Source organism: Phascolarctos cinereus, unplaced genomic scaffold (assembly GCF_003287225.1).
Source record: "Phascolarctos cinereus isolate Bilbo 61053 unplaced genomic scaffold, phaCin_HiC Scaffold_4;HRSCAF=312, whole genome shotgun sequence".
Classification (NCBI taxonomy): Eukaryota; Metazoa; Chordata; class Mammalia; order Diprotodontia; family Phascolarctidae; genus Phascolarctos; species Phascolarctos cinereus.
The window spans coordinates 546,404,132-546,411,832 of record NW_027555847.1 but is presented as its reverse complement, the minus strand read 5'-3'; positions in this window follow the sequence as shown (position 1 = coordinate 546,411,832).

The window sequence follows — 7,701 nt, the reverse complement described above, 5'->3', positions numbered from 1 at the left end:
AAATGAGCTAGATATTCACTAAGGCTATAATCTATAGTGCTACCAGACCCTTCCTCTAATGGGAGAAAAACTAGACAATAGGTGAAGGCTGGTAGAAAGTAGTAGAAAGCAATAGCAACAACAAAATCAGGAGCACTGGAGACACTCAACAGAGAATAGCAGTAGTAGAGATGCTCAGCAGAAAGCTTTTATGGGGGCAGCTAGTGGATAGAGTACTGGCCCTGAAGTCAGGAGGACCTGAGTTCAAATCTAGCCTCAGACCAAACACTTGACACTTACTAGCTGTGTGACCCTGGGCAAGTCACTTAACCCCAACTGCCTAAAAAAAAAAGTGTAGTCTCAGAAAGCATGTACTAATGTGACAGAGAAACAAAACATGTGAGGACCTCCAAATCAGTGATGAAAGAAGTCAGTCAGTTAGTCAATAGACACTTATTAAGTGCCTCCTATGTGCTAGGCACTGTACTGAGCTCTGAAGATATAAAAAGGAGGCAAAAAACAATCCCTGCCTTCAAGGACCTCACAGGTTTTTTTTATTTGTTTGTTTTTTTGGCAAGGCAATGGGGTAAAGTGACTTGCCCAGGGTCACACAGCTAGAAAGTGTCAGGTACCAAATTTGAACTGAGGTCTTCCTGAATCCAGGTCTGGTGCTCTATCCACTGTGCCATCTAGCTGCCCCCAAGGAACTCACCATTTAATGGGGGAGACAACAAGCAAATATGTATACGAGCTATAGAAAGGGTAAGATGAAAATAATTATGAGAGAAGGCACTAGAAATAAGAAGAGTCAGGAAAGGCTTACTATATAAGATGGGATTTGAGTCAGGACTTAAAGAAAACCGGAGATGCCAGTAGAAGAAGATAAGGAGGGTGAGGTGTGGGGACAGCCAGAGAAAATGCCTGGAGCTGAGATTAGAGTGTCTTATTTAGGAAACAGTCTGGAGGACAGTGTCACTGGATTGAAAGGTATAATACATAAGACATAGTTGAACCTGTAACTTAGGAAAATCAGTCTGATAGCTGAATGGGGGCTATATTGGAGTGGGGAGAAACTTGAAGCAGGTGGTCTTACTAGCAGACTACTGCAATAATTTAGTCACAAGGTGATAAGGGCCTGCACTGGAGTGGTGGCAGTATCAGAGGAAAAAAGGGGATATGTTCAAGAAAGGTTGTAAGAGTGAAATTAATAGGTCTTGGCAACAAATTGGCCAGTTTACTGAAATCTGAGCTGGATACATGTTTTTCTGGAATGGTCACAGTGATGGGGAGGGCGATAATGCTGATGTAGGTTTTGCAATCAAAATTAATCTAAAGTAAACAAGCTTGTATGCCTGCCAAAAGCAGTGAATGACAGGCTCATTGTCACTTGCAGGAAAACACCACACTACCATCATCAGTGCCTATGCTCCCACCATAATGAATCCTGATGAGGTCAAAGAAAAATTCTATGAAGGCCTGGAGACCATTACCATCAATGTGCCAAAAGAAGACAAGCTTATAATTCTGGGTGACTTTAATGCTAGAGTAGACTCAGACTACCAGGCATGGCAGGGAGGAATATAGTTGGAAACAACTACAGCAATGGTCACTTACTACTGAAGACTTGTGCATCTCATGACCTTCTCATCACCAACACTGTCTTCCATTTACCTAAATGCAATAAAACTTCATGGATGAATCCTCCCAACAAACACAGACTATTTCATTGTAAGGAGAAGAGACAGGTTGTTGAGAGTGATAAAGGTAGTGTGTGGAGAAGAGTGCTGGACTGATCATAAACTTATCCTCTCAAAGTTAAATATTCACATTCAACAAAAGCAGCATTCCCAAGGCAAAATGACTACCGGAAGACTTAATATCAACAGATTAGAGCTCTTCTCTGAGTGGGAACAGTTTGTTGCTAACTTGTAAAGAAAGTTGTGCCAACACACAGTTGGCAACAGTGGAGCAGAAAAGGAGTGGGCAGCTTTCAGGGATTTGGTGTACTCTACTGCATTTCTCATCTGGGTCAGAACACTCACAAACATCAAGATAGGGAAATTCAGAATCTGCTAAATGAAAAATGAGAACTCCACAGGGTTTATCAGCAGGATAGTTCATCTATCTCTAAGAAGGCAGCATTTAATTTCATCAAAGTAAAGTACAAGTAAAGCTTAGAGAGATGCAGGATTCTTGACTCAGTAAAAAGGCAGAAGAAATTCAATTCTATGCTGATAGTAACAATCCAAAGCACTTTTATGATGCCCTGAAGGCTATTTATGGGCCAAAGGCCTATGGTGCATCTCAACTACTCAGTGCTGATGGAACCACATTGATTAGTAATAAGGACATGATCCTGGAGAGATGAGCTGAATACTTCCATCGTATTCTCAACAGACCATCATCAATCAATGCTGAAGCTATTGACTGTTTATCTCAGGTTGAAGTCAATCCCTTACTAGACAAATTTTGAACTGAAGAAGAGGTTTTGAATGTCATTAGGCTCCTCTCTTGAGGCAACCTGGTGCTGATTCTGTTCCAGCTGAGATTTACAAGGTGAAGAGTCTATTGCTCTTAAAAAAACTGACTGAAATTTTCCAGGTTATATGGCAAGAGGAAGTTATCTCCCAGGATTTCAAGGATGTCTCCATTGTTCATCTCCATAAAGGTAAAGGAAATAGCCTGTCCTGTGACAATCACCAGAGGTGGGGGGGATGGGGGATGGGGGGATGGTCTCTCTTTTAGTCATTACTGGAAAGATTTTGCCAGAGTCCTCCTTAATAGGTTAATCCCTCACCTAAAAGATCTCACCTACCTGAGAGCCAGTGTGGCTTCAGAAAGGGCCAAGGAATAGTCTTGGTGTTTGCTGCCCAACAACTCCAGGAGAAATTCCAAGAGCAGAACAGAGGTCTGTACACAATGTTTGTCAATCTGACCAAGGCCTTTGATACTCTCAGTCATGAGAGCTTATGGGAAATTACAGTGAAATTTGGTTGCCTGGAGTTTATCATTATTGTACATCAGTTTCATGATGGCATGCTTGCATTGCAGTAATCATCCTTTCTGCTTGACACGAGTTCAACACTCAACCACCAGTTTATTCCTATCTTTCCTGTCCAAATCATCAATAGCTATTAACCATGGAAGCTGACTCCTTTTAGCGTCACAGTTGGGGCTATTTTTCCTTAGCTGAGAGAACATTTAGACTAACTAGCCTTTCACTACCTCTTTAAGTTTCTCAGAAGCCTAACACAACAAAACAACACTGTATGGTTTGAAATGAGTTGCTGACTATTAGGATCTTCTATTCATAGAAATATTATTTAGAAGGGTGATCCAAGGGTGATTTCCAGTACAGTGATCTAAGTTAAAGCTGAATATAGTGGTGCCTATTCTTGTCCATACTTTAGTTTTAGAGGAATCACAGGACTCAGTTGCTGGCAGAAAATGCAGAATGATAGATGAAAGAATTGCATAGATTAACTTCCAGAAATTTCCATGAAATTTGTGTTTCAGGGAATAATCTGACCAGCTGGAAACTGGACTTCTGAACTAAGTCTTAGTATTCCCAGGAAAGCACTGAGTAACTGTCTGAATCTTGGTTAAGGCTGGCTAAAACCTGAGGTATCATGACTATTCTATAAACTATGGCCATAGGAAATGCAGAACCCAGAACATTTCCCAGTTACTCCATCTTGGTCAGAACTTATCACCCTTATTTAAGAACATAAACAAGAAGATCCCGTCACTCAGACCTAGGTTCATATTTCTTCTTTTTTTTAAAAATATTTTATTTTATTTTTTAGGCAATTGGGGTTAAGTGACTTGCCCGGGGTCACACAGCTAGTAACTGTCAAGTGTCTGTTCTGAGACTGGATTTGAACTCAGGTCTTCCTGCCTGCAGGGCTGGTGCTATATCCACTTGAACTCTAAATCTTAATCCTATGATTTAGGCTTTCCTCTCTATTTTCTAAGCCCACAGTCTTATTAATTTATCACTGCAGCTGATTCAGGAGGGAAATAGCAATCAGTAACGATGCCAACACATCATTGTTAGAGTAAGGTTAGGAAATGCAACTATCATAAAAGGCCAAAGTTTTGGGAAGACAGATCGAGTCATATTTTGTTGTTGTTATTCAGTTGTTTTAGCTATGTCTGTGTCTTCATGACTCCATTTGGGGTTTTCTTGGCAAAGATATTGGATTGGTTTGCCATTTCCTTCTCCAACTCATTTTACAGATGAGGAAACTGAGGCAAACAGGGTTAAGTGACTTGCCTAGGGTCACACAACTAGGAAGTGTCTGAGGCTGCACTGAACTCAGGAAGATGAGTCTACCTGACTGTAGGCCTGGCACCTGAGAAGTCCAAAGACTTCTACTGCCACTATCTATCCTCCAATGTCCACACTAGGCCACAATGTGATTTTACTAGATTTTGTCACTAACCTCCCTATTTCTCTCATTGTTGGGATTCCCTTTGGTCTCACTGTTCTTCAGGGTATCTTCAGCTTTACACACTCATCTCTAACCAAAGTTTCCAGTTCATCGAGAACTTCTGGGATGTCTATCAAGTAAAGCTTAACCTCTGCTCAAGCAATTCCTGTGCTTACTATTCTCAGATCAATGGACAGATCAAGTGTACAGACTGAATGTTAGAGTAATATGTGTGTCTACACCTTCTACCAACAAGCAATTAGGCCTCTCTTTTCCCTATTGCAAATTCTCTTACAACAAAATGATCTATTTTTCTACCCAGAATTCCATGTTTACTTGATAGATCTTTTGCCTCCCACCTCCTATATCTCAGTTGCCATCATGGACAACTATCTGCGGTGGGAGTGTATTTAAAGAACAGTCAGACATATGTATAATCTCTCTTTTTTGCCATCTAGAATACTAAGGGGGTCAAATACACATTCCTCACACCATTTTGAAAGAGCCAGAATCCAAACAGAGTAGGTAATTACTTAAAGTTAGAATGTTTTCTTCATAGCAGGCGTATCCACAAAGATCTTGACAGCCTAAAAAAATGGATTGAATTTAATAAGAGGAAATGTAATGAGGAAAAATGTAAAATTCTACACTTATGATAAAAATAATCAAATTCACAAGTACAGGATGGGGGAGGAATGGACAGAGAACACTTTGTATTAAAAAAAGATAAGAGACTTTTAATGACTTGCAAACTTAAAATGAATGTGCCACACCATCCAAAAGAGACAATACTATATGAGGCATGGTGTCCAAAGTAGGAGAATTTCCCCCTTGGTTTATTATTTGGCTCCATTCTTTACAGTGTTTCAACCCATGACCATCTGAAAGTGATTGTTCTTGGACTTTATAAGGGCCCCAGCAATTTTTCTTTCCAAAGATAGAGCTTCCTAAGCACTACCACTGACTATAGGTATCTTCTTCCCTTCATCATTAAACCTAGCCATTCATCATATCAACACTGTCTTGTTATATGCTTCTAGGTTCCTTTTAGCTATCCTAATTCATTCAGGCATTCCACTCTGGATCAGTTCATTATTTTTTATCTTTATCTTCCCTGCATCCATAATTTCATTAAAAAGCATTCTTAAGTCTTTTTCCTCTGGTAACTCCATGCTTTGGCATCATCAGTTTTCTTGACTCAGCCTGGACATTTCCTCAGTATTATAAGTGTCACCATATCTCTTTCTTGGGAAATTACAGTACTCACGAATGTACTGAAAGTACTAAAGACAATTAACACCCAAATCTGGGAAACGCTGTTATGAAGAAAACATTCTAACTTTAAGTAATTACCTACTCTGTTTGGACTCTGGCCCTTTCAAAATGGTGTGAGAAATATGTATTTGACCCCCTTAGTATTCTAGATGTCAAAATAAAAGATTATACATATACAAAAGAATTCCTGGGTGAATTGCCCCCTCATGGGGGGCAGATGTAGTTACATAATATTCATCCCCTTTAAAGGGTATATAAGAATAAGGATGAAAGGGAAGACACAGAAACTTGGAGATCTGGAAGCTGGCTTAAGTAGAAGTTCATAGCCAGTTCAGACATTTTGTGCTGAGAGTGAATAATAGAAAAACAATATACTCCAACTGTAATATTTTGCATTTAATGATTATACACTGGATTTACATAGTAGGTCAGACAACAGACATTTATTAAATATACTGACTATGTATGAAGTATTGATTAAGCACTGGATATACAAAGTAGGCCAAAAAGGGCCCTGCCAGACTTAAGAAAAACCTGGAAAGAATTGAATGAACTGATGCTGAATGAAGTGAGCAGAACCAGGAGAACATTGTACACAATAACAGCCACAATGTGCGATGACTAAGTTTGATAGACATCTCTTCCTAGCAATGCAAGAATCCAAGACAACTCCAAAGGACTCATAATGGAAAATGCTGTCCACATCCAGAAAAAGAACTATGGAGTCTGAATGCAGATTGAAGCATACTATTTGCTCTCTCTCTTTTTTCTTCTCTTTTTTTGTTTGTTTTTTATTTCTCATGGTTTCTCTCATTGGTTCTAATTCTTCTTTACAACATGACTAATGTGAAAATAGGTTCAATATGAATGTATATGTAGAGCCTATATCAAATTGCACATCCATCTTGGGGTGGTGGGAGGGAAGAAATGGGGAAAAATTTAGAAATTCAAAATCTTGTGGAAGTGAATGTTGAAAACTAAAAAATAAATAATTTTTTAAAAAGGCTCTGCCCTCAAGGAACATTCATTCCAGTGAGGGAGATAGTATATAAATAATGAGGTACATAGAAGATAGTAAATAACTAGGCACATACCTACAGCTAGGTATATACAGAATAGATAGAAGGTTAGTAGTTGAGGGGAGTGGGAAAGGCCTCCTGCAGAAGATTGGTTTTGTTTGGAGTCTTGAAAGTCAGGGGAACTGAAAGGCATAGGTAAGAGGACAGAGTATTCCAGATGCCAGGGACTGCCAGTACAAAGGTGTGGAGATCATTGATGGAGTATAATGTTTGAGAAACTGCTAATAGACCAATATAGCTGGATTTATGTATGGGGAAGGGATAGTGGCTCTGTGAGTGTAGAGAAAGTGATGCATGCAAGAGCTGTTGTGAAGATGGACATGACAAAATTTGGCAATAGATTAGATTTCTTAGTTAATTCAGAGTGAATAGCTGAACATGATACTGAAGTTACAGGTCTGGAATTGTGGTGTTCTTGGTAGAAATATAGAAGTTGGAAGGAGGGGAGGGTTTGAAGAGAAGATAATGGTTACTGGATTTTCAGCCTAGTTGATTGACTGATGGAAGTAGGTTTCTCTCCTTCCCCACAATTACTCTATTAAAAACCTGAAATTTGAACCAAACCAAACAATGATCAAGAAATCCAATGAGAAACTATAGTTAACAGAACTGGACAAAAATTCAGCCAGCAGTCCACAGGTAATAGGGAGGGGAGCCTGCTTGAAAATATTTAGCGACTGTGCCTATTACCTTAATCAGGTATCACCATTTTCCTTGTGGCAGCCATAATGGCTGGAAAGGACTAAGATGCAAACTTGTGTAGGACTCTCTCTCTGAAACTTCAAGTTTTATTGAGGTGGAAATTTTGCGCCTATCTAAGAATAGTATCCCATACTCCTACCTCAATAATTGCAGGGAGCCCAGACTCCTTGGTTAAATCAGTCAATGAGGTATGAACTAGGAGCGAACAATGCTTACATATCTATTGAAACAAT